This window comes from Erinaceus europaeus, chromosome 10 (assembly GCF_950295315.1).
Source record: "Erinaceus europaeus chromosome 10, mEriEur2.1, whole genome shotgun sequence".
In the NCBI taxonomy this organism is placed as follows: Eukaryota; Metazoa; Chordata; class Mammalia; order Eulipotyphla; family Erinaceidae; genus Erinaceus; species Erinaceus europaeus.
This window is the reverse complement of record NC_080171.1, coordinates 15486231-15513542: the sequence shown is the minus strand read 5'-3', so window position 1 is coordinate 15513542 and position 27312 is coordinate 15486231. Positions and strand designations below refer to the sequence as shown.

The 27312-nt window shown below is 42.4% G+C and overlaps 1 protein-coding gene across 3 annotated transcripts in view; it reads left to right on the top strand.

Annotated features, from left to right (window-relative positions):
- Positions 1 to 27312, top strand: part of FRMPD1 (FERM and PDZ domain containing 1) — a 207480-nt gene that overhangs the window by 27485 nt on the left and 152683 nt on the right. The window contains exon 1 of one of the 3 annotated variants that reach the window (XM_060199147.1): positions 24909 to 25012. The exons of the other annotated variants lie outside the window; for them this stretch is intronic. The gene's annotated coding sequence lies outside the window, so the exon portion shown is untranslated. Of the gene's footprint in view, positions 1 to 24908; positions 25013 to 27312 lie in introns of those variants that run through there. 3 annotated transcript variants of the gene reach the window in all.

Below are 27312 nucleotides of genomic sequence, written 5' to 3'. Positions count from 1 at the left end.
TTTTTAACTTCCAAATATGTTTCTATTTGTTTTTGAGGCAAACTTAATTTATAAATCTATACACATTTTGGAACTATGATTTCATACCTCCAGTATAGAACACCACACCACACCCACCACCAAACGACCAAGATCCCTTCACCAAAGGCCACTGGACCCCTCCATCTTTGAAGTTCAACCCTAACCCTCCACTGCCAGTCCTTTTGGGAGACCTCACTTCTGTAGACTGAGCCTACAGGCTTGTCTTCGTTGGACTTTGTTCGCTTTGTTTACCTCCTATGGGTGGGAATACCTCATAACAATTTAAACTCCCACAGACTGGAGACTGGTCTAAATAAACCTTTTCAAGGTTTGTTTTGTGTGTGTGTGTGTGTGTGTGTGTGTGTGTGTTTCCTAATTACACTCCTCTCTTTCACCATGTATCCTACATGCCAACCTTAATATTCCATTACAACCCCCTCGAGTAAGCTGTCTGTATCCAGCCCGTCTCTATCTTCCTGATTTCTGTAGATTTGTTACAAAGCATAGCAAAGCATAGCATAGCACAGCATAGCATAGCACAGCATGCCTTCTTCCTCCTCCTGCTCCTGCTCCTGCTCCTGATTCTTCTCTTTTTTCTTCTCCCCTCTGATTGGGGTGATCTTGGCCACATTTGAAAGCTCACTAGTAATGCCCCTTCTTCCATAAAGTATTCCACGGAGTCTGTCTCTTCAGCCAGGGTGTCACTGACACCCCCCATGTTACCCTCCAGTGTACTGGGTCCGTCCTTCTCATGTGATACAGAATTTCCCTCCTGCGAGTTCCCTGAGTGGCCGACCAGTCCTTGGGTTTGGTGCTGTCATCTTCCTCGCCTACAGCACAGCTAGAGCACCGCTCATGCAGAGTGCATTAGGCTAAATGGAACGGAGGAGATAACCCAGCCCAAAGTGCCATGGGGTGCTGTGACAGAACTCCAAAGGAGAGGAGAATTTGGACTGGAGAGTGGGAGATAACCTACTTCCCAGGAAAAGATTTTGTTTATAAAATAAAAGCCTTTCCTGATTTCTTCCCTTTGACATGTGTCCCGTCAGGGCCCACCCCTCACACTGTGATCTTCATAACCCAGCACTGTGATAGCTGCACACTCGGCTGGTTGGTGTACTGAGTCTGACAGTTGTTGAGGGTCCACCAAACCTTCATCCTTATTACATATCATTGTAGCTAGTCCAGGGCTTGGCACATAGTGGGTGCTCAGTCTGCACTTGCATCCCTAGAAGGAGGGAAAAGAGAAGGGGAGAACGAAGGTTGCAGAGAAATTGAACCCAAAGATGTATAGGCATACATAAGGACATTCCCGTATTGCTTTGGTGAATTAATTTGATGTAATAAAAGTTCTCAGTGGGGGTCGGGCGGTAGCGCAGTGGGTTAAGTGCATGTGACGCAAAGCGCAAGGACCGGCGTAAGGATCCCGGTCCGAGCCCCCAGCTCCCCACCTGCAGGGGGGGGTCACTTCACAGGCGGTGAAGCAGGTCTGCAGGTGTCTGTCTTTCTCTCTTCCTCTCTGTCTCCCCTCCTCTCTCCATTTCTCTCTGTCCTGTCCAAGAACAACGACATCAATAACAACAACAGCGATAAAACAACAAGGGCACAAAAAGGGAAAAAATAACCTCCAGGAGCAGTGGATTTGTGGTGCACTGAGCCCCAGCAATAACCCTGGAGGCAAGAAAGAAAAAAAAAATAAAAGTTCTCAGTTACAACATACTGCCTTTCATTTCTAAAAAAAAGAGTTTTAAAAAAACTTTAAAAAGTGGAAGTCATGGGCTTGAACCTGGATCCTTGTGGCAGTATAACGTGCACTCAGCCAAGTGAGCCACCACCTACCCCTTTATTGCCTTTCATAGACACTAATTGGACCTGGAGTAAATGAAAGGATTAAAAATCCCTGTGGTCTCAGATCTTTTTGTGTCCCCTGCCCTATCCCCACATCCTGAATTGGTGCTGTGATAGTTTTCTCGGAAGATAATTAGGAGGCTGTTGACAGCTGCTGTTCCATCCCTCTCTGATTTATTTTTATTTTTTATGTTTTGCCTCCAGGGTTATCTCTGGGACTGGGTGCTTGCGCTACGAACCTATTGCTTCTGTGGCCTTTCCCCTCCTTTCTCAATTTCTGTCTGTTCTATCCAACAATAACAATAGCAGGTACAACAACAGCAACAACAGTTGATTTCTGACTGTCTTTATTCAATAAATAAATAAAGATAATAATAAAAAAATGAAAAAAGAATCCTAACCCTACTATACAACACTCTACAGTTTAGGTTAAAAATACTGTACTGTACTAGACGTAACTCTGATCTACTTACTATATATACAGTACGATACTATATTATACTTACTAGACAGTGCTCTACTCTACTACTAGAAAGTACTATACTAGACTTGTAAGATTATTCAATGTCCAACAATTAATCATGTTTTTTCTTTCTTCCTTTTTTTTTTTTTTATTATCATCAGGGTAAATGCTGGGACTCAGTCCCTGGAAAATGAATCCATTGCTCCTAGGAGCCATTTCCCCCCTCTTTTTTTTCCTCCTTCCTCTTCTTCTCTCTGTAAGACAGAGAGAAATTGGGAGTGGAGGAAGAGACAGAGAGAGAGAAAGAGAGACACCTGCAGTACTTGTTTCACCACTTATGAAACTTCTCCCTTCAGGTGGGGAGTAGGGTCTGGAACCCAACTCTTTGTATATGGTAACAAGTACGCTCAGCCAGGTGCACCCCCACCTGGCCCCATTTACTGTAGTTTTTAATTTAATGTTTTCCTTGTTTTCATTTTTTTTTTTTTTATGCAGTGCCAGGGAATGAACCCAGGGCACTGCAGATCTGTGACACCATTGAGCAGCCGCCCTGCTCCAACATTTTATTACACATTTTGAGATAAAGAGGGATAGATAGATAGATAGATAGATAGATAGATATGCTAAAACACCGATCCACCACCCTGGAGTCCCACCCATTGTTCTCCGTGGTGCTGTCCGTAGTGCTCTCCTGTAGGACCAAGGGTCAAACCTATGGATCCTTTCAGCCACCTCCTGCACACCTTGTTATCCCTTCCTTCCTCCCTCCCTCTTTTTCTCCCTCTTCTCTTTCTCTCTTTCTCTTTTCCTCCAGGGTTGTTTCTGGGGTTTGGTGCCAGCACTACGAATCTACTTCTCCTGGTGGCCATTTTTTCAAGTTTTTTTTTATTGGCTAGGACACAGAGAAATTGAGAGGAAGAGAGAGAGGGAGACAGAGAGATACCTGTAGACCTGCTTCACTGCTCTTGAAGCGACCCCCCCCCCCCCGCAGGTGGGGAGCAGGGGGCTTGAACTGGGATCCTTGGGTGGATCCTTGTGCTTTGTACTATGAACACTTAATCCTTTCTCTTGGTAGCAGGATTATCACTGGGGCTTAGTGTTTTCATGACTCCACCACTCTCTGTAACTTTTTCTATTTTTCCATTTTCTCTTGATAAAGGATGAAACAGGGAGAGAGAGAGAGAGAGAGAGAGAGAGAGAGAGAGGGAACACCAGCAGCACTATCCACTGTTTGTGAAGCTTCCCCCTGCTGGTGGGGGCTGGGAGCTGGAACCCAGGCCCTTGTATATGATAATGTGCTCTACTGGGTATGCCACCACCCCAAAAACTTTTTTCTATAAGTACTTGTGGGGGAGGGAAGAGGACAAAGAACATTTGGCTCTAGATCACAACATTTAATAGCAAGAAAGTGAAGAATTAATATGTGAAGAAGAGAAAGTCTAGGGTGGGGGTATCGCATAATTATGCTAAGAGACTTTCATGCCTGAGGCTCTCAAGTCCCAGGTTCAATCCCCCACACTGCCATAAGCCAGAGCTGAGTAGTGCTCTGGTTTAAATAAAAAAAAAGAGAGAGAGAGAGAGAGAGAAAGTTTATAAGGATCAGGAAAGGTCTGTGTTGGATCTGGTCTTCAGTACTGTTCCCTGAGCACCTGAGTGCTACCTAATAGCATATTAGAATGGAAGCTCCCGCAGAGACTCAAAACACTCTCCCTATCAAATACTCAAAAGCTATGGGACAGATCACTCAGAAGAGCTTACAAAAAGGATCTAGCAGAAAAGTGGCAAGTTTCCCTCTATCTGATATCTAAAGACGTCATTGTTAGAGGCATTTGAGGAGGATTTCTTTGGAGGAAGCAGAGGACACTGAGTGCCACTCCTGTTCCCAGGACGTCAGGAATGTAGGCGTCCACCCCTGTCTCTCCTTTTCTTCGGACTTCTCAGAGATTGAGCTGTGCCTCTTGCAGCTGGGGCCCCAGGGACTGGGACTGACTTCGGCCTCGGAAATGTACAGGGAAAAAAGTAAGGCTGCCTGATGCTTTGGCAGCAGAGCAAAGGAGAATTGCTGCCATTTCCTGATTGGTCAACACTCCTAGAGTTTATCTGGGCAAAGAAAACTCCAAGCCAGCAGATATGAGCCCTGCTGGGTGAGCCAGAGTGGGAAACACCTCAGTTCTATAATATTTCTTTTTTTTTTTTTTATATACTTTTCCCATATTTGGGAGCTTCTCTCTGGTCTAATCCAGCTTTCTAGTCCTAATTCCAACTCTGACACCATCATCCCAGACAATACTTTCAACCCACCTGAATGTTAGCTAGCAGACTCAGGCAAAAATTAGTTAAATATTGGGCCCCTTGGAACATACCTAAAGTAGTCTTCCTAGCTTCTTCCCACACAAAGACCCTTAGTTCCATCTGCTCTATTCTTACCTTTAGATTCCTGATTATTAAACAAATTATACTACTTTATATCTTACTGCTTTTCAGCCACCAAGTTGCAGATGCTACCATGACACCATCCTGACTTCCCTGGGCAGAGGACCTCACCAGTGTGTCCTGGAACCTCACTTCCTCAGAGCCCTACCACACTAGGAAACCATAGAAACAGGCTGGGGGTATAGCTCAATCTGTCAATGTCCATGTCCAGTGGAGAAGCAGTTACAGAAGCCAGACCTCCCACCTTCTGCTCCCCATAAAGAATTTTGGCCCAGTGGTTTGGGAGGTAATGCAGTGGACTCTCAGGCATGAGGTCCTGAGTTCAATCCCCAGCAGCACATGTACCAGAGATGTCTGGTTCTTTCTCTCTCTCCTCTTATCTTTCTCATTAATAAATAAATAAAATCTTTTGTTTAATTTTTTGGCCCATATTCCCACAAGGATAAAGAATAGGGAAGCATCCAATAAAGCAGATAGGACATGGAACTCTGGTGGTGGGGATTATACCCCTCTTATACCACAATCATTATTAAGTCACTAATAAAATAAATACATTAAATAAAGCTGCAATTTGGCAAAAAAAAAAAGAAAGAAAGAAAAGAAAAAGATTGGACCCTCAAACATTCAGTCCCTAGCATAGTTCTGTGTTAATTATATATATGAAGGCTCACCTTCATATGCCAGAATGAAGCTCTGGTGATCTGTCTCTTCTTCTTAAACACATACATATATACATACCTATTTCTTTACCAAAGCACAATAAAAATAAATAAAGCACTCCCATGTAATACTTTTTGTCATCAGGATTATTGTTAGGGCTCAATGTCTACACAACTCCACCATTACTGAGGGTCACTTTTTAATAAACAGTGAGAGATAGAGAAGGAGAGAGTCAGACAGAAGGACGGGCATTTAGAGTATTACTCCAGTGCTGGTGAATCTTCCCCCACTGTAAGTGGGGTTCAAGTAATTGAACCCAAGTCCTTGCACATGGTAACACGTGTGTTCTAGAAGGTGAGCCTTCATATATATAATTAACACAGAACTAGTGCTTCAATAAATGTTGAGAATGGTTTGCTTGAAACAGGAGAATTGGCATCAAAACCAAGTCAGATTTAGTTACAGGTATTTTAGTCCAGAAATCTGTCAATTGTACTTTATTGTGATTTTCTAATTTCAATGAAATATTCTATAATTAGTTAACTGCAGTTACAGTAGTCTACTTAAGTTAGAAATAAAACTAGCTGATTGTTAGTCTTATTATCTTCCTAAAGCAATAATTAATTAGTATATTAAGAGAAATACTCTAAATACAAGACAATAAGATAGATACTTGAAAAACCCCTTCTCTCTGCGTGCTTTGCTATATACAGTAACATATATAACCTATTGATACCAATAGGCTCTTGCAAACAGACTTTAAGCACAATTTGGTATAACTAACCCAGCTTTACAACAGACTTACTGATATAAACACAGATTCATTTCTATGTCATGCTTCTAGTGACAGAGACATCTCCAGTTGTAGACAGAGATCCCCAGAGTAAGCAGTGGAACCAAGATTACTGAGCAGAGAAGACCTACATTACCCAACTCCCAAAATCAGCAGCAAGGTCACAATTATCCAAGGCAAACTCCATAGAAAAGTGATTTTTTTCGATAGCAAGTGGCAAAAGGTCGACATCTAGATGGTAGGGCACAAAGAAATATTCTCTCCGCCAAATAAAAAACCCCTTCATGTAATACCAAACCACAGCATGAAGAGATCTAGGAAGTACAAAGCTCTAATGTGGTGGACAGGGGGAAAATTGAACTAAACTCCCAGCAGCCTTGCTCTATTTCTACAGTTATTCCTTTTTTTAAAAAAAATATACTTTAATTTAATTTATTTTTATTTAAAAAAAATATTTTATTTGATTTTAATGAGAGATACAGAGAAAGATTCAGAGACTAGAGCACTGCTCAGCTCTGGTTTCTAGTGGTGCTGGGACTTGAACCTGGGAACTCAGAAGCTCAGACATGAGTCCTTTGCAGAACCACTATCTACCCAACCTGCCTAGCTGATTTTTTTAAAATAATTTATTTCTTTATTGGGGAATTAATGCTTTACATTCAACAGTAAATACAATAGTTTGTACATGCATAACATTCCCCAGATTCCCATTTAACAATACAACCCCCCACTATGTCATTCATCATCTTTCATGGACCTGTATTCTCCCCACCAACCCACCCACCCCAGAGTCTTTTACTTTGGTGTAATACTCCAATTCCATTTCAGGTTCGACTTGTGTTTTCTTTTCTAATCTTGTTTTTCAACTTCGGCCTGAGAGTGAGATCATCCCATATTCATCCTTCAGTTTCTGACTTATTTCACTCAACATGACTTTTTCAAGGTCCATCCAAGATCGGCTGAAAACGGTGAAGTCACCATTTTTTTTTACAGCCGAGTAGTATTCCATTGTGTATCTAGACCACAACTTGCACAGCCACTCATCTGTTGTTGGACACCTGGGTTGCTTCCAGGTTTTGGCTATTACAAATTGTGCTGCCAAGAACATATGTGTACACAGATCTTTTTGTATGGATGTGTTGGGTTCCTTAGGATATAGCCCCAGGAGGGGAATTGCAGGGTCATAGGGTAGGTCCATTTCTAGCCTTCTGAGAGTTCTCCAGACTGTTCTCCACAGCGGTTGGACCAATTGACATTCCCACCAGCAGTGCAGGAGGGTTCCTTTGACCCCACATCCTCTCCAGCATTTGCTGCTGTTACCTTTTCTGATGTATGACATTCTCACAGGAGTGAAGTGATATCTCATTGTTGTCTTGATTTGCATTTCTCTGACAATCAAAGACTTGGAGCATTTTTTCATGTGTTTCTCAGCCTTTTGGATCTCTTCTGTGGTGAATATTCTGTCCAAGTCCTCCCCCCATTTTTGGATGGGGTTATTTGTTGTCTTGTTGTTGAGTCTGGCAAGCTCTTTAAGTATGTTGGCTATTAAACTCTTATCTGATGTATGGCATGTAAAGATCTTCTCCCATTCTGTGAGGGGTCTCTTGGTTTGGGTAGTGGTTTCTTTTGCTGTGAAGAAGCTTTTTAATTTGATGTAGTCCCATAGGTTTATACTTGCCTTAGTCTTCCTTGTAATTGGATTCGTTTCATTGAAAATGTCTTTAAAATTTATGTGGAAAAAAGTTCTGCCAATATTTTCCTCTAAGTATCTGATAGTTTCTGGTCTAACATCCAAGTCCTTGATCCACTTGGAATTTACTTTTGTATTTGGTGAAATACAGTGATTCAGTTTCATTCTTCTGCATGTTTCAACCCATTGTTTCCAACACCATTTGTTGAAGAGACTCTGCTTTCCCCATGTAATAGTCTGGGCCCCTTTGTCAAAGATTAGATGTCCATAGGTGTGGGGCCTCATTTCTGGGCTCTCAATTCTATTCCACTGGTCAGTGTGTCTGTTCATGTTCCAGTACCAAGCAGTTTTGATGACAATGGCCCTATAATACAGTTTGAGATCTGGGAGTGTGATGCCTCCGGTTCTGTTCTTTTTTCTCAAGATTGTTTTGGCAATTCTAGGTCTTTTCTGGTTCCAGATAAACATTTGTAGCATTTTTTCTATTCTCCTAAAAAATGTGCTTGGGATCTTGATGGGGATAGCATTAAATTTGTAGATGGCTCTGGGTAATATATTTATTTTGATGATGTTAATTCTTCCAACCCATGAACATGGAATATCTTTCCACTTCTTTGTGTCTTTTTCAATTTCTTTGAGTAGTGACTCATAATTTTCAGTATACAAGTCTTTCACTTCTTTGGTTAGGTTTACCCCTAGATATTTTATTGTTTTTGTTGCTATAGAAAAAGGAACTGATTTCTGGATTTCAATTTCTTCTAACTTAGTGTTTGCATAGAGGAATGTCACTGACTTTTGAATGTTAATTTTATAGCCAGACACCTTACTGTATTGCCTGATGATTTCCAAAAGCTTCTTGCTGGATTCCTTAGGTTTTTCCATGTATACTATCATGTCATCTGCAAATAAGGAGAGTTTGACTTCTTCTCTTCCAATCTGGATGCCTTTAATTCCTTACTCCTGCCTGATTGCTATGGCAAGAACTTCCAACACTATGCTGAATAGTAATGGTGATAGTGGGCAGCCCTGTCTAGTACCTGATCTGAGGGGAAATGCTTCCAGTTTTTCACCATTGAGTATGATGTTGGCTGTAGGTTTGCTATATATAGACTCCACTATCTTCAGGAATTTTCCATCTATTCCCATTTTTTGTAGTGTTTTGATCATAAAGGGATGTTGTATTTTGTCAAAGGCTTTCTCTGCATCTATTGATATGACCATGTGGTCTTTGGTCTTGCTTTTGTTGATGTGGTGAATCACATTGTTTGATTTACGTATATTAAACCAACCTTGCATGCCTGGGATAAACCCCACTTGGTCATGATGGACAATCTTTTTGATATACTGCTGTATCTGGTTGGCTAGAATTTTGTTCAATATTTTCACATCTATGTTCATCAGAGATATTGGTCTGTAGTTTTCTTTTTTGGTTGTGTCCCTGTCTGCTTTTGGTATCAGGGTGATGTTGGCTTCATAGAAGCTGGCAGGGAGTATTCCAGTGTCTTCAATCTTCTGGAAGACTTTTAAAAGTAGAGGTATTAGTTCTTCTTTGAAAGTTTTGTAGAATTCATTTGTAAAACCATCTGGTCCAGGACTTTTATTTTTGGGAAGATTTTTGATAACTGTTTCAATTTCATTAGCTGTGATGGGCCTGTTCATGTTATCCACTTCCTCTTTACTTAGTTTTGGAAGTTGGTAGGTATCTAGGAAATCATTCATTTCTTGCAGGTTCTCTAGCTTGGTGGCATATAGTTGTTCATAGAAGCCTCGCATGATATGTTGAATTTCTGCAGTGTCTGTTGTGATATCTCCTTTTTCATTTACTATCTGATTTATTTGGGTCTTCTCCCTTTTTTGTTTTGTGAGTCTGGCTAAAGGCTTGTCGATTTTGTTTACTCTTTCGAAGAACCAACATTTACTTTCATTGATCTTTTGTATGGTTTTCCTATTCTCAATGTTATTTATTTCTGCCCTAACTTTAGTGATTTCTGTCCTTCTGGTTGCTTTAGGATTCCTATGTTGTTCTTCTTCTAGGTCTTTAAGATGTGCAATCAGGCTGTTTATTTGTGCCTTTTCTTGTTTCCTAATGTGTGCTTGTATAGCTATGAATTTCCCTCTTAGGACTGCTTTAGCTGTGTCCCAAATATTTTGATAGCTTGTGTCTTCATTTTCATTGAACTCTCGAAACATTTTGATTTCTTCCTTGATTTCCTCTTTGACCCAGAAGTTGTTAAGAAGTGTACTGTTGAGCTTCCACATTTTGGGACTGTTACTAATCTTTTGTTGATTGTTAAGTGTTAGTTTAATTCCACTGTGGTCTGAGAAGATGCTTGGGATGATTTCAGTGCTCTTGAATAGGCTGATGCTGTCTTTGTGGCCTAACATATGGTCTATCCTTGAGAATGATCCATGTGGATTTGAGTAAAATGTGTATTCCAGTTTCTTGGGATGAATGACTCTGAAAATGTCCAATAGTTGTAGTTTATCTATCTCTTCATTTAGCTCCCTTATGTCTTTACTGATTTTCTTCCTGGATGATCTGTCAAGTTGAGATAGTGGGGTGTTGAAGTCCCCTACTATGATTATGTTACTGTTAATATATTGCTGTAGCTCCTTCAGTAGAAGTTTGATGTATTTAGATGGTTTCTCATTGGGTGCATAGATGTTAATAATTGTTAAGTCCTCTTGATTGACTGATCCTCTGAGCATTAAGTAGTGTCCATTCCTATCTTTTTTAATCTTATCTATTTTAAAGTCTATCATGTCAGATATGAGAATAGCTGTTCCTGCCCTTTTTTGTGGGCCATTGGCTTGTATGATAGTTTTCCATCCTTTCACTTTAAGTCTGTGTTTGTCTTGTTGAGTTAGGTGAGTTTCCTGTAGACAACATATTGTTGGGTTGTGTTTTCTGATCCATCTTCCTATTCTGCGTCTTTTAATAGGTGAATTCAGGCCATTGACATTTATTGATATCAAAGATTGAAGATATTTTAACGCCATTCTTGTAGAGTTTTAGAGTGTTTTGATATATGTCCTATTTGTGGTGGTCTGGTTGTTTATAGGAGACCTTTCAGAACTTCTTTCAGGGCAGGCTTGGTGATGGTTGCTTCCTTCAACTGTTGCTTGTCTGAGAAGGTTTTGATGCTTCCATCTAGTCTGAATGACAGTCTAGCAGGATATAGTATTCTTGGCTGAAAGCCTTTCTCATTGAGCACTCGATAGATATCTTGCCATTCTCTTCTGGCCTGTAGTGTTTGTATGGAGAAGTCTGCTGCTAATCTTATGGGTTTTCCTTTGTAGGTGACTCTTTGTTTTTCTCTTGCAGCCTTGAGGATCCTTTCTTTATCCTCATTCCTTTCCATTCTAAGTATGACATGTCTTGGTGTCTTTAGGTCTGGGTTAATTCTGTTTGGGACCCTCTGGGCTTCTTGAATCTTTATGTCTTTGGTGTTGTCTAGACTAGAGAAATTTTCAGCTATTATGGCCTGGAGAATGCTTTCTTCCTCTCCTTCTCTTTCTTCCTCTGGTAAGCCAATAATGCGTATATTGTTTCTTTTGAAGTCATCCCATAGGACTCTGTTGGTGTTTTTAGCATCTCTTAATCTCTTTTTGAGATCTCTTACTTCTTTTTTAGTTGTCTCTAATTCATCCTCAATCTTGCCAATTCTGTCTTCAGCCTCATCGATTCTATTCTCTCTGCCCTCTACTGCTTTCTGGAGTTCATCTATTTTGTTGCCCTGCTCTGATACTGTTTTAGCTTGTTCAGCTAGTTGCCTTCTTAGCTCAGCGATTTCAGCTTTCAGCTCTCTAATAACCATGAGATAATTAGAATTTTCTTCCATATTCTCATTTGTTGTTCCTGCATTTCTGATTATAATTTTTTCAAATTCTTTACTCACTCCTGTTATTATTTCCTTAGCTAATGTTTGTATGTTGAACTCATTGTTTTGTTCTTCACCCTCTGGAGGACTTTTAGTTGGACTCTTGTCCTGGTTCGAGTCTCCAATATTTTTTATTGTTGTTTTAACCATTTTATATATTATGTTATGAGTTCCCTTTATCAGTACTTTTCAAATTATTGATTACTATTGCCTGGATTGACTTGTGTCTAAGTAATTTAATTAAAGGTTTTACCGTGGTGGAAATTAACAGTTTTTTCAATCCCTGAGTTGGAGCTCAGTGGTGTAAAAGCCTCTTTTTTTTTCTTTTTTCTTCCCTGTAGGCTATGGGAGCCTGAGGGCTTTTAAACTATCAATAGGCTTCTTAGCTTAATCACTGACTCCTGACCAAGAGATAAAGCAGGGTGTAGCAGAGATATTCCAGTGGTTATGCAAAGAGACTTTCACAGCCCCTCAGCTATGCCACCGAGGTATAGGTCTTCTCCTGAGTTTCCCATTAGATCTCTGTCCCCTGGTGTCCCTCCCTGTTGCTGCTCCAGATTCTGAGGGTAGTAGCAATGGAGACTCAGAGTTGCACTTGGTGAGTCTCTGGGGAGTCCTTTCCTCCCTTCAGCTGTCCCCTTGTTGTGGAGCAGACTGGAGGTGGTGTCTCCACTGATAAACTGTTTAACTGTTAGCAGTCACTTAATCTCTCCTTAGGCCCCTCTCTCCTCTCTGTCACCAGCCACGCGTGTTTGTACTCACGGGTGATTTACTGGGTTCCTGTGGTCATTCCAGTCCTGTCTTGTTTTGGTCCGGGTGGTCTCCTTTAGTATTCCTAGTTGATCTGGGAGAGGAGAGGATAGAAAGCGATCTGCTGCTCGTAGCTCCGCCTCCAGAAGTCGAATTCTTCTACCCAGTTCTATAATATTTCATGGAGGGTGAGTCTCAGCTGAGGAGCCACTGGGCGAGGCCTGCTGTGATTTCTACAGTTTGGGGCAGAAGTCTCTGCCCTAATAGAATGTGCTCAGGGACATTCTATTCTATTCAGGGATTTACTAGTCAGAGACAGACAGGGTATCAGAGAAGACTGTTCTCTGAGGAGCTCTCAATAATACCATGTAAGACAGACAACTGCTCAATCTAGGGAGTTTGCTACCCTCTTACCAGGGTCCCAGTCACACAGACTCTTTCTGCCTGCCTTTCCTCTCCCCCACTGCTCCTTTTCTTCAGGAAGGTTTGGAAACCCCATCTAGCAAGATAGGAGAGTAAGGAAAAAAAAAAAAAAAAAAAACAGACGAGGTGTATACACCTTGGTCCCCCACCTGCTGAAATCCTCTTATGAGATTAGAAGTTCTGTTACTACATCGGTGTCGATGTTGAATTGACATTTGATACTTGTGACTTAAATTTAAGACATTTGGCTAATTTGGAATGATCACCAAATTCCAGGGGCTAAGATAGATATTTATGGTATAGCAGACAGAAACCTCTCTCCTTTCCACTCTGATAATATTAAAATTTTTTTGAAACTTTATTTTAGAGAGAGGTAGAGAGAGAGAGAGAGTGAAAGAGATCACAGTACAAAAGCTTCTTTCAATGTGGTGGGGGCTGATTTTTTTTTTTGTCCTGTTGGGACTTTTTCCAACACTGCCTATAAATGTTCCCCTGTGTGGTACTCCATGTGGCTCTGGGGACTTGAACCTGGGTCTTAACACATATCAAGTATGTGCTATACCACTGAACCCCCAATGTGAGCAGTAGGATAATAAAGTAGTGTTTCCATGAAATCCCATGAATTTTTGGTTGTTTAATGTGTTAACTACAGAATGAATAAATGAACAGATGGGTAAATGAGTGAATGAGTATTGTTTGTATTAAGAGACACTGTGATTCAAACCTAGGGCTTGGAATTTTCATGATATTCTATTATCTTTGAAAGGTGTCTAGTTGGAACCAGGTGGTGATGTACCTGGTTGAGCACACATGTTACAATGCACAAGGACCCGGGTTAGAGCCCCCAGTCTTCACCTGCAAGGGGAAAGTTTAGCGAAAGGTGAAGCAGGGCTGCAGGTGTCTTTCTGTTTCTCTCCTCTATCTCCTCCCTCCTCTCCATTTCTGGCTGTCTCTATCCAATAAATAAATAAAGATAATTTTAAAAATGATTTAAAAAACCCAACACTTTAAAAAGAAGAAAAAAGGTGTCTAGTTGCAGGTGGTATATTATTCTGTAACTCCTAGCTACATTAAGGTCCTATGTTAAAATTAACACCCCTCTGTTTCCTGATGCTGCAAAAAATGGTAACAGTTGAAGACTGTCAGTGACATCTGTTGTTAGGTCCCTAAACCCCGTTTACTTCCTTGCTACATTCATGACCTGCTCAAAGCCTCAGCCAGCTGTTCTGCTGAGAAGGTGCTGAGACTGAATTAGTACTTAAGTGTAAATAAGTTACCGATTTGGCTCTGTGCTTATTTCCTGGAACACTTTAGCTTTAACAGTAAAATTTCCATATCTAAAGAAGTGATACCTACTCGGTGGATTTTTTTTGTTGTTGTTGTTGTTGCTGTTGCCTCTACTGCTGGCAAATGTCAATGGAGCTCTCTTTGGGAAAGGCTTCCCTGCTGCCTGGACCCCATAATTGGCATGGCCCTGAGCTCTGGGCATGTGAACAACTGCCCAGGTGCACCATACTGCAGTTTAACTTACCAGAGATGGTGACTGTAAAAGTACCATGCAAATGTGCACTAGGATTGCTGTCATTGTTCTGTAATAGTTGCAAATACTTCTACTCTGTTCCCACCCCCCTTCCTCCTTCTTGTCAGAGCACTGATCAGCTCTGGCTTCAGTGATACTGGGATTGAACCTGGGACCTCAGAACCTCAGGCATGAGAGTCATTTTTTTTTTTTTTTACTGTTGCTTTCATGGTTATCACTGGAGCTCAGTGCCTACACTACAAATCTGCTACTCCTGGTGGCCTTTTTTTCCATTTTGTTGTTGTTGTTGTCATTGTTATTATTGTTATTGTCATTGCTGCTGTTGTTGGACAGGACAAAGAGAAATCTAGAGAGGAGAGGAAGACAGGGAGAAAAAGATAGACATGTGTAGACTAGTTTTACCCTGCTTGTGAAGCGACCCCCTGCAGGTGGGGAGCCTGGGGCTCGAACCAGGATTCTTATGCCTGTCCTTGTGCTTTGCGCCATGTGCACTTAACCTGGTGCATTACTGCCTGCCACCCCCACCCCAACACTTCTTAAAAGATTAGTTACCCACACAGATGCTTCTGCTGGCTTTATTAAATTATCTCCTTATACCTGGAAATTAATTCTTTCTTTTTCTCTTTCTCTCTCTCTCTTTTTAAATTTTTTATTATCATTTATTTTCCCTTTTGTTGCCCTTGTTTCTTATTGTTGTAGTTATTATTGCTGTTGATGATGATGTCGTCGTTGTTGGATAGGACAGAGAGAAATGGAGAGAGGAGGGGAAGACAGAGGGGGGAGAGAAAGACAGACACCTGCAGACCTGCTTCACCGCTTGTGAAGCAACTCCCCTGCAGGTGGGGAGCTGGGGGCTCGAACCAGGATCCTTACGCCAGTCCTTGCGCTTTGTGCCACATGTGCTTAGCCCGCTCTGCTACCGCTGTCCCCTCTTTCTTTCTTTCTTTCTTTCTTTCTTTCTTTCTTTCTTTCTTTCTTTTTTATATTTATTTTATTTATTTATTCCCTTTTGTTGCCCTTGTTGTTTTATTGTTGTAGTTATTATTACTGTTGTTGTCGTTGTTGGATAGGACAGAGAGAAATGGAGAGAGGAGGGGAAGACAGAGAGGAGGAGAGAAAGACAGACACCTGCAGACCTGCTTCACCGCCTGTAAAGCGACTCCCCTGCAGGTGGGGAGCCGGGGTTCGAACCGGGACCCTTATGCCGGTCCTTGTGCTTTGCGCCACCTGCGCTTAACCTGCTGCGCTACAGCCCGACTCTCTCTTTCGTTCTTTCTTTCTTATTTATTTATTTATTCCCCTTTTTTTTGCCCTTGTTTTATTGTTGTAGCTCTTTATTTTTACCAAAGTACTTCTCAGCACTAGCTTATGGTTGTGCTGAGGACTGAGCCTGGGACCTCAGAGCCTCAGGCATGAAATCTTTTGCATGATCATTATGCTGTCTCTCCAGCCCATACTTGGAATTTCATAAGCATCCCAAAGGATCAGAAGCAACTCTCACAGATCTGAAAAGCATAGCTCTCAAAACCAAATTAAAGGTCCAACCTCTCAGAGCATACTGACTGTTCTTGCTTATTTCTTTCACCCATTCAGGAACATTTCTGCTTCTGAACCCACCAGTCCCACTTTGAAACTGAGGCATACACTCCTGCCTGGCTTGAGCTTTTTTCAGTGTTAGAAGTGATAAGAAACAGCTGTCCTCAGATTAGTGCCATCATCCTCGTTATGACGCAGCCTTTCAGCTTGTGGCAGCAATCGCGTGTTGGATGAATGTCTTTCTAAATTCAATCACCCCCAAAATAAATACGTTGCAGTAGCCTCATTAAACAGAATTGGATACAAGGAGAGGATGGGACTGACTGAGTGGAAATGAGAAGGAAGTAGGATATTTCTAAGCTGCACATACCCAGTTGCCCTTCAGAAGCCTCTTCTAGGACCTTACTCAACTTTAGCAAACTTGGGCTTTTAAAAAAAGATGCTTATATATGAGTTTCCCTAAACAATTTTTTTGCAATGGTAAGATAAAATAATATATATTCTTTTTAATTTTAATTTTTTTTTCCACCAGGGTTATCTCTAAGGATTGGTGACAGCAGGATGAATCCACTGCTCCCAGTGGCTGGTTTTTTTTTTTTTTTCTTTCTGTTCTTTCTTTTTTATTTTACAGGACAGAAAATAATGGGTGGGGGGCACGTGGTGGTACATCTGGTTGAACGCACAAACTACAGTGCACAAGGACCCAGCTTCAAGTCCCCAGTCCCCACCTGCAGGGGGAAGCTTCATGAGTAGTGGAGTAGGGCTGCAGGTGTCTCTGTGTCTCTCTCTCTATCTCTATCTCCTCTTCCCTCTCAATTTCTCTCTGTCTCTATCCAATAAAAAATAAATAAAGATATTTAAAAAAGAAAATAATTGAGAGGGGAGGGGAGATATAGAAAGAGAGAGAGGGGATCGGGTGATGGTGCAGTGGGTTAAGCGTACATGGTGCAAGCACAAGGACTGGCATAAGGATCCTGGTTTGAGCCTCTGGCTCCCCACCTGCAAGGGGGTCGCTTCACAAGCTGTGAAGCAGGTCTGCAGGTGTCTATCTCTCTCCCTCTCTGTCTCCCCTCCTCTCTTGATTTCTCTCTGTCCTATCCAACATCAATGACAACAATAACAACAAGGGCAACAAAGTGGAAAAAAATGGCCTCCAGGAGCAGTGGGATTCATAGTGCAGGCTCCGAGCCCAGCAATAGCCCTGGAGGCAAAAAAGGGCACCTGTTGCACTGCTTCACTATTCATGAAGTTTCTCTTCTGCAGATGGGGACTTGGCCCAGGTTATGTATTTATTTATTGAATAGAAATTAAGAGGGAGAGAGACAGAGAGACACCTGCAACACTGCTTCACCACTTGTGAAGCTTTCTCCCTGCAGGTGGGGACTGGGGATTTGAACCTGGGTACTTGCACATTGTAACCTGTTCACTCAACTGAGTGCACCAAATAGCACTGTGAAATTGTTTTAAAGCTGATTTGAGGGACCAGCAAGATTGTTCATCTGGGAAGATACTTACTTTTTTTTTTTTTTGCCTCCAGGGTTATTGCTGGGGTTCACTCAATGCTTGCACCATGAATCCACCACTCCTGGAGGCCATTTATTTCCCTTTTTGTTGCCCTTGTTGTTGTAGCCTCATTGTGGTTATTATTATTATTGTTATTGTTGATGCCATTCGTTGTTTGGATAGGACAGAGAGAAATGGGGACAGGAGGGGAAGACAGACAGGGGGAGAGAAAGACAGACACCTGCAGACCTGCTTCACCACCTGTGAAGTGACTCCCCTGCAGGTGGGGAGCCGGGGGCTTGGACCGGGATTCTTACGTGGGCCCTCATGCTTTGCGCCACGTGCACTTAACCCACTGCGCTACCGCCCGACCCCCCTATACTTACTTTTCCTTTTTTCTTTTTTTTACTTTTTCTTACTTTTTCTTTTTTTTAGCACTGCTCAGCTCTGGCTTATGGTGGTACAGGGGATGGAACCTGGGACTTTGGAGCCTCAGGCACAAGTGTCTCTTTGCATAACCATTATGCTATCTGTCTCTGCCTGATACTTACTTTTCCAGGTGCACAAGCAGGTTTGAAACTAGCCCCACTGCACTGGGCAAGGCTGTGATGCTGTGATGCCTTTTCTCTCCCTCTCCCTCTCCCTCTCTCTCTCTCTCTCTCTCTCTCTCTCTCTGCCTGAAAAAGTTGGTCCAAATTGGTAAAGCTCTGCTGGGCTAGCTTTGCGGGCATTTCTTCCTGGGCAGGTGCTCTCTGGGTTGGAGAGAACTCGACTGGAGCCATCCTGGGCTGCTGCTTACTCAGTGACGTGGGAGAGAGACCAGGAACTCGTGGCGGAGCAGGAACACAGTGCAATGCCTTTATTGATCAGGGACAATGCCTTTATATCTTAGAAATTGGAAGTGGCAAATCGTAAAAGGAAATGGCTAGGAGAGGGGGTGGAGAAAAGAAAAGAGCAAGACGGTAGAAAGCTTCCATAGCAGCTGCTGTGAAGGTTCTAACTAGTGGGATTAACCAATACCCTGTAGGCAGGGCAAGTCTCAGGCAAAACAATGATTATGTAAATAGACCACAGCATCAGTGATGGAGCAGGAGACTGGCTTAATGCCCAACAAAGCTCTTGAGCTGACAAATAACAACAACAACAACAATGATAATTTTTGGCATAAATCACTAAAAAGATGTGAAGGAATGTTCTTGTCGCCTGGGATCAAAAAAAAATTTTTTTGATGACCTCTACCCCATCAGACTGTGTCTGACCCACAGAATTTCTCAGTCATCTATCACTGAATTCACTTGAATGCTGAGCAGACACACCCATACACCATATATACCACAAAAAGTGTATGAAAGGTGTGTACCCTTTATTCCATGACTTTCTTCCATTGATCTCTCTCTTTTTTAATTATCTTTATTGGATAGAGATAGTTAGAAATTGAGAGGGGGAGAGTGAGAGAGAGAGGGAGAGAAACAGAGAGACACCTGCAGCTCTGCTTCACCACTTGCAAAGCTTTCCCTCTGCAGGTGGGGACTGGGGGTTTGAACCTGAATCCTTGCACATGGTAACATGTGGGCTCAACCAGATGCGCCACCACTCAGCCACTGCATTCATCTCTTTTCAATCAGCTTTGATACTGTAGGGCTTATATACTTTTATTATTTAAAATATATTCCATACCTCTAACCACCCATCAGAAAAAAATAAGACCACTCAGAATTAAAATAAGTATAAAATATTAAGATTTATTTCCTGAAGGGAAATTCCCTTCATCTATTCTTAGAGTGAGATGTCATTAATAGCCTTGACCAAGTATTTCACATCTAGACAAGGGAGTTCCTTGCCTGAATTTCCTAGCTTTCTTTCATAGCTTGGAACTTCTGCACACACTGTGAGCTGGAGAAGGTAGCAGTTTGAAAGATGCAAAGCCCTTCAGAGCTGTCAAAAACCCATGAGTCCCACATCTGAAAAGACTCAGTTCTTGTACTGTAATTGCTTCTCACAGTCTGGCCTTCAGGGATATGCCCTAAATGAGATATTAAGCTGGTGCTTATGCTTTTACCTTCAGATCTCTGATTTTGCTAAAATATGCTAGATGCAATGCAGGCAGAAAGCTCCTTGCTGGGAAGTCATTGGAGACAGGTCCTATATGTTGTTTGCTTCAGCAAGCAAAGGGAGACTCTTGCACTCTCAGGAGTACACCCCATTTTCTGGTCCCAAGCAGCAACATAAATAAGCAAAGTCAATCAAGGACCCAACTCTCTGGACCCATAGGCAGTTACTAAATGCTTTGTCGACCTGATGACCACAGACCTGTTCCAGAGGCCTGTTGGAACAATTCCTTCCAAAGCCAAGGACTGGTGTCGGGCTGTGAGGCAGAGGAGAGAGGAGTGGAGAGGGAACACAATTCTTTATTTGCGCTGGCACCTCAGAGTTGGGTCATAGCGCAGCAGTTCGGGCCATGTGGAGCTAGCCAAAATGGCCGCCTCGCGCAGCACCCTTTTCTGCGTCTAATAACCGAGGTGAAAAGCAGGCAAGAGAACGAGGGGCGGAAGAAGAAGGGCTTTATAAGGCAAAAACCAGGAGTGACAAGCCAGGACAGGATTGGTTGGGAACAGGCGCTCGGAGAATGTCCCAAGTAGCAATAGCCTGAGGGGACAACATGGCAGATGTGACTGCATCTGTACAATTTCCCAGCAGACCTGGAGAAAGCATGTAAGTGATAAAGAGATTGTAGGTATGGAACATGCAAACATGGTAACTGGACTGGGCAACCTTAAATCTAGTTTTGTTGAGAGCTGCTCCTAGTTGTTCATTCCAGCTCCCACAACCCCATAGAAACACAGCTCTTTCTCTCTGTATGCTTTCAGTTCCACTTTGAAACTGCAGGATTCCCGCCCAGTCCATTCCCAGGCTTCCCCAGTAATCCTTTCTCCTTGCTGACTCAGGGGCCACAGGAAATCACCAAGAGATCTTTCTATAGTTTGTTTATTTGTTTACTTTTACCAGAGCACTGCTCAACTCTGGTTTATGGTGGTGCAGGGGATTGAATCTGGGACCCTGGAGTTTCAGGCATCAGAGTCTTTTTGCATCCCCACCCAGCTCCTCCTTTCTTAAGTTTTTTTTTTTTTTAATTTTCTAATTTATTTAATTTCTGAAGCACTAACTTTGCTGGAAAAAAAAAGTTGATCTCTTCCTCTTCATATCTTGCTCTAGTGTTTTCTCACATCATTTTCCGTGAAAGGTTTAAGATATGAGACATTTCGGGAGTCAGGCGGTAGGGCAGGGGGTTAAGCGCACGTGGTGCAAAGTGCAAGGACCAGTTTGAGCCTCTGGCTTCCCACCTGCAGGGGAGTCCCTTCACAGGCGGTGAAGCAGATCTGCAGGTGTCTTTCTCTCCTTCTATCTGTCTTCCCCTCCTCTCTCCATTTCTCTCTGTCCTATCTAACAATGACGGCATCAATAACAACAATAATAACTACAACAACAATAAAAAAAGACAACAGGGGCAACAAAAGGGAAAATAAAATAAATTGAATTAAGATATGAGACATTTCATCTCTAGTCTGTTGGATTTCCATTTAAAACAACTCTTTTTTTTTTCTCCATCATGTCTTCTTCCAAAGCAGCTTAGTCCTTAGTCCTAACCCCTTCATAGTTTGGAGGTGCTTCATGGAATAGGATATGCACTGAGTCAGGCTCTATGGAAAAGTTGCCAGATTTGGGTTGGGAACATATACAGCTAGTCTGGATATGAAGAAATGGGAAGAATGGGAATTTCTTAAGAGAACTGTTTGGGGATCCAAACAGACTTAATCTCAACTGAATTCAACAAGCATCTATTGAGTGCCTGAACAATGAACAGGATGTGGGCTGCTGGGTGCTCAGAAACAGGGTCATGACCTAGAAGGGCACGTTTAAAAGCAGGATAAAGCTCAAACAAAAAGAAAAGGATTGTTGGGCTGGGGAGACAGCATAATGATTATTCAAAAGCCTTTCAAGCCTGAGGCTCTGAAGCTCTGAGGTCCCAGGTTCAATCCCCAGCCCCACCATAAGCCAGAACTGAGCAGTGTTCTGGTGTAAAATAAAAAAAAAAAAAGAAAAGGATTGTAGATCCCAATTTCCAGTGAGTCATGTTCCTCTGAACTTAATAAGAAAAATCTTTGTTAAATGAAAATAAAAATATTTGGGGTACTAGCATATTTTTAAAAAATTAGTTATTTTACTTAATTTTATTGTAACCAGAGCACTGCTGGGGATTGAACCTGGGAACTCAGAGCCTCAAGCATGGAAGGCTTTTACTAGCATACTCTTTGTTATGTGTCTTCCTGCCTGACTGCTGTGAATTTCCATAGAAAGCGTTCTTGCTGGATGTTGCAAGGCCATGTACACGGATACTTCCAGCTCTGCTTGTCTACCTTCTGCTTCTATGATAATGGATGGATCAGCATCAGGATGGAGTTTTACTGGAAAATGTGAAGGAGACATTTGGACTTGGAACAAAAGGGAACTTGTAAACATATTACTCTTTGGGGAAATCTCAGTGCAAATTGCACTGAAGAATGTAGATAGAGAAAAAAAAGAAAGGGTGAGGAAGGCAGAATCAAGTTTTAAAAGCAAATGAAAGTAAGAACTTAGATTGGACGGGCTTGTTTCACTAATAAACCTAACAACTGCTCATCAACCTCTCATTTGGTAATGAATGACTATATCTAATTTTTTAAAACTCTACCGAAAATTTAAATAGAAAACAACATTTGCAGGTACAAGGTGCTTATCAGTTCCTTTATTATTCCTCTCTGGGAAAGGAATGTTTAGTATAGTATATTGGTTTCTAGGTCTTGCTTGATCATATCATCTTAGTGTGTGATCTTTAAGAGTAGCCCTTTTCCTCTTCCATGCTCTTTTCCAGTTTCTTCTCAATAATATGAGGAGTTTACACTAGGTCAGTGGTTCTAAGGGCATAATCCCTGAATGAGCAACTTCTGAAACATCTGGGAACTTCCTGAAAAAGCAAATCCCTACAGTTCTTCTTCTAGCGTTTGCCCTTCTTCCTTAGCCAGTCAACAGCGTCAGGTTGAAAGGTGTCAGGAGCTGCTTGTTGCTGGCTTTGAAAGTGACTGGGATCCATGTGGATTCAGTCGGCTAGGAAGGATCGTCAGTTTCCCCAATGAATGGGTACTCACGGGATGCACCACGAGAAGGTCGATCCAATGCATCCCATCCCTACAGTGAACATCAGAAACTCTGAGGTGGGGCACAACTCTCTGTACTTTAATAAGCCTTCTAGGCAGTCCCGGTGCATGTTCAAGTTTGAGATCTGCTGGACTTGTCATCCTGTGTCTCTTTCTCCTCCTCTTCCTCCTCCTCCTATTCTTCTTCCTCCTCCTCTTCCTTCTTTTTCTCCTCCTCCTCCTCTTCTTTTTCTTTTTTTACTGGAGCACTGCTCAACTCCAGCTTATGGTGATGCAGGGGGTTGAACCTGGGACTTTGGAGCCTCAGGTGTGAGAGTGTCCTTGCATAATCATTATGCTATCTACCTCCACCCCATTCTGTGTTTCTATAACTGGAAGTACAGAAAGTATATACAAAGCAGGTGCAGACCATTGAGGCAGATGTTGGCAGACTCATTCACCAATTTATAGCTGTTGGCCATCGAAGGTAGTGGGCTCTCTATGGAGTCACGGCCCCAGTCTTTCCCTTCCTCCAGTGCCAGATGACACATTGTCATCTTAATCAGTACATGCCCAGGACACTAGCAAGGCAGGAATACTTACCAACATTATTTTTATTCGGAAAAAAAAAATTGATACCTGATACCTGATGCCATCCCTAAACTAAGTCTGGGGTGTGGCTGCAGCCTGGGCTCTGAACAGGGGCTCACTAAGGTGAAATAGAAGGGCTGCTACAGCTTGTTAAAAGGCACTGACATGGGGGCTGGTGGTGGCGCACAGGGCTAAGTGCACACAGTGCGAAGCGCAAGGACCAGCTCAAGGGTCTGGGTTAGAGCCCCAAGCTCCCCACATGGGGGTTGGGGTCGCTTCGCAAGCTGTGAAGCAATTGTCTTATCTTTCTCTCCCCCTCTCTGTCTTCCTCTCCTCTCTCACTTGTCTCTCTGTCTTATCCAACAACAATAACAGCAGCAACAACAATAATAACAACAATGGGGAAAAAGATGGAAAAAGATGGCCGCCAGGAGCAGTGGATCTGTAGTGCTGGCCCTAGTCCCAGCAATAACCCCGGGGGCAAAACAAACAAACCAAAAACCGATCTCGTGGGTAAATTTTATGGTCTGTAGACTATACCTCAACAAAATGTTTTAAAATATTTATGTATTAGGGAGTTGGGCGGTAGCGCAGCGGGTTAAGCGCACCTGGCGCAAGTGCCAGGACCCGCGTAAGAATCCCTGTTGGAGCCCCCGGCTCCCCACCTGCAGGGGAGTCGCTTCACAAGCGGTGAAGCAGTTGTGCAGGTGTCTATCTTTCTCTCCCCCCTCTGTTTTCCCCTCCTCTCTCCATTTCTCTCTGTCCTATCCAACAACAATGGCATCAACAACAACAATGAAAATAAATAAAATATATATAAAATATATATATATATTTATGTATTGCCACCTGACACCTGGGTGTCAGTTCCTGTGTAAAGAATCTACTAATCCTGCTGGCCATTTTTTTTCTTTTTCTTTTTTTTTTTTTTTTGAGAGGGGAAGACAAGGAGAAGAAAGAGAGTGAGATGCCTACAGCACCGGTCTGCTGCGCATGAAGCTTGTGTCCACGGCCTTGTAATATGTGTGCTGTTCTGGGTGGTCCATCACCTGGCCCCTATTTTAAGGGAAGGTGCTTAGAACTGTACAAGTTACATTTGGGAAATGATGAGACATCTGTCGCCAGCTGAGAGGGTGCTTGTGTGAGTGGTTAAAGGGGTTTGATTGTCATCAGACTTTGAGATTTTGCCTTTCGAGTTGAGAAATGTAAGTAGTCAGAAATTTAGGAGAGGGGGTTGAGTAGATTTGGGAGTCAGCAGGATAAACTGTGAAGCTGGGGGATTTGTTGTGATCAGCCAGAAAAACATTGTTGCTGTCCTTTAGTGATAAATCTAACTCTAATTTTCTTGGCAGTGCTGGGAAGAAAAGAAATGTGTGGTGAGATAGATAGCATTCAGTAACTGAAAGAGAAACATCTGCTTGTCAAAAGAGATGTATTATTATCCTAATGCTAAACTCTAAGGAATTTCTATCAGAGTATTTGACAAACACAGTTTACACTAGAAATTTCTTTCCTTTCCTTTCCTTTCCTTTCCTTCCTACTAGGGTTATTCCCATATGGATGTATTTCTGATGGTCATTTTTTCATTTTGCTTTCCTTTTTGTTAGAGTTTGAAAGATGGAGAGGGAGGAAAGGATGACAGAGGAAAGGAGAGATACCTGTGGTACTGCCTAACATGCGCTGCTGCTCAGGAAGCTTCTCCCTTGCAGGTGGGAAGCAGGGTGTTGAACCTTGGTCCTTTTGCTTGCTAGTGTGTGTGCCCTAGTGGTGACCCACCTGGCCCCTTCAACAACAATAATTTCACATTTCAAACATACTATCTCTTAATTAAAATGTTATGATACTAATTTTCCTAAAATTTTCTCATGGTAAAATAATGTAGGTTTATTGAAATAATCCACTGCTCAGGGCAGCAAGATAGCTATCCTGGGGAGGTGCCTGCTCTGCCACGCAGGCAACCCAGGTATTAGTCTAGCCCTCATCACACTGGGGTGAGCTTTGGTGCTGAGAGATCTTTTCCTCTGTGGCTATGGCTCTATCTCTCTTTCTATCTGAATCAAAATGGAGTGGTGAAGCTCTGGCGATGAGAAAATAAAACAAACAAATAAACAGAAAACCAAGAGCCTAGGGTCCAGGAAGGCTAAAAACATGCTTGACTGCGAAATGTTCTGCATGTACAAACTATTGTCTTTACTGTTGAATGGAAAACATTAATTCCCCAATAAAGAAATTAAAAAAAAAACATGCTTGAGGTCTCATGCCAGCAAACAGAGGAATTTGAACCCAGGCAGCCTACTTCATAGTCTGTGAGCTTAACCACTCTGTTACTCACTGCTTCTAAGTGCTCCCTTATCTAGCTACTGTCAGTATATCTATGGAACTTACTGGGCGGGCACAGACTATAGAAAATATTTACATGGAGGGGGCAGGTATCTTAGTATTTATTTATTCATTAATTATCTTTATTTATTTGATAGAGTCAGCCAGAAAATCAAGAGGGAAAGAGACGATAGAGAGGGAGAGAGACAGAGAGACACCTGCAGCCCTGCGTCACCACTTGTGAAGCTTTCCCCCTCCAGGTGGGGACCAGGGGCTTGAACCTGGGTCCTGTGCACTGGAATGCAAGCACTTAATCAGGTGTGCTACCGCCTGGCCCCATTCTGAATATTCTTCAAACCTGGTTAAGCGCACACATTACAATGCTCAAGAATCCAGGTTCAAGCCCTTGGTCCCCACCTGCAGCGGGAAAGCTTCATGAGTGGTGAAGCAGGGCTGCAGGTGTCTCCTCCTCTTCTTCTCTATTTCCCTCTCAGTTTCTTTCTGTCTTTATCCAATAATAACTTAATTAATAATTTTAAAAATTTAAGAAGAGGAGAAGGTGAAGGAGGAGAAAGGGAAGGGAAGGGAAGGGAAGGAAAGGGAAGGGAAGGGGAGGGAAAGGAAGGGAGGAGAAGGGAAGGGAAGGGAAGGGAAGGGAAGGGAAGGGAAGGGGAGGGGAGGGGAGGGGAGGGAAGGGAAGGGAAGGGAAGGGAAGGGAAGGGAAGGGAAGGGAAGGGAAGGGAAGGGAAGGGAAGGGAAGGCCTGGTAGTGGCTCACCTGGTCGAGAGCATTGTTACTATCACAAGGACCCAGGTTTAAGCCCCCGGTCCCTGCCTGCAGGGGGAAAAGCTTCACGAGCTATGAAACAGCACTGCAGGTGTCTTTCTTTTTCTTCCCTTCTCTGTCTCCCCATTCCCTCTTGATTTCTCTCAGCTCCTATCAAATAAAATAAAAATAAAATGTTTTTTTTTTTAAAGAATAAAGGAAAAGACACCTGTAGCCACACTTTTCCACCCATGAGACTTCTCTCCTGCAGGTGGGGACCAGCGGCTTGAACCATGTTCTCAGTCATGGTAACATGTTCACTCTATTAAGGGAACCAACTAATCCTTTTCCTTTTTCTTTTTAATATGTAATTCATGTCTATTAGTGATTTAACATTGTTTTTACAAAATTACAAGATTTCAGGGGTATAATTTCACACCTGTACATGGTGTGTGTCACCACGCCCTCCGCCAGGGTTCTGTGCTACCTGCTCCCATGAGTACTGTAGTTCTCACGGCAAGTCCAACAGACAGTTTGGTTTTGCAAGTTCGTTGGTTTCCCTCATCTGTATTCCACATGTGAGCCAGTAGTTGTCTTTCAGCTCTTTATTATTTCACTTGCACAATCACAGTTCTATACATTTTGCCCCAGATGATACAATCTCATCTTTTCTGATTGCAGAGTAGCGTTCCAACTGGATATAAATTCCAAAATGTATTTATCCAGTCATTTGTCACTGGATAATTAGACTGCTTCCTTATTTTTGGATATTGTACATACTGCAGTTATGCACAGAGGAATTAATGCTTCCATACCCTTTAGATATATGCTTAGGAGTGGTATTGCTAGACCATAAGGTATTTCCATTTGCATTTGTTTAAGAACTTTTCAAACTGTTTTCCATAGGGACTGAACCAGTTTACAT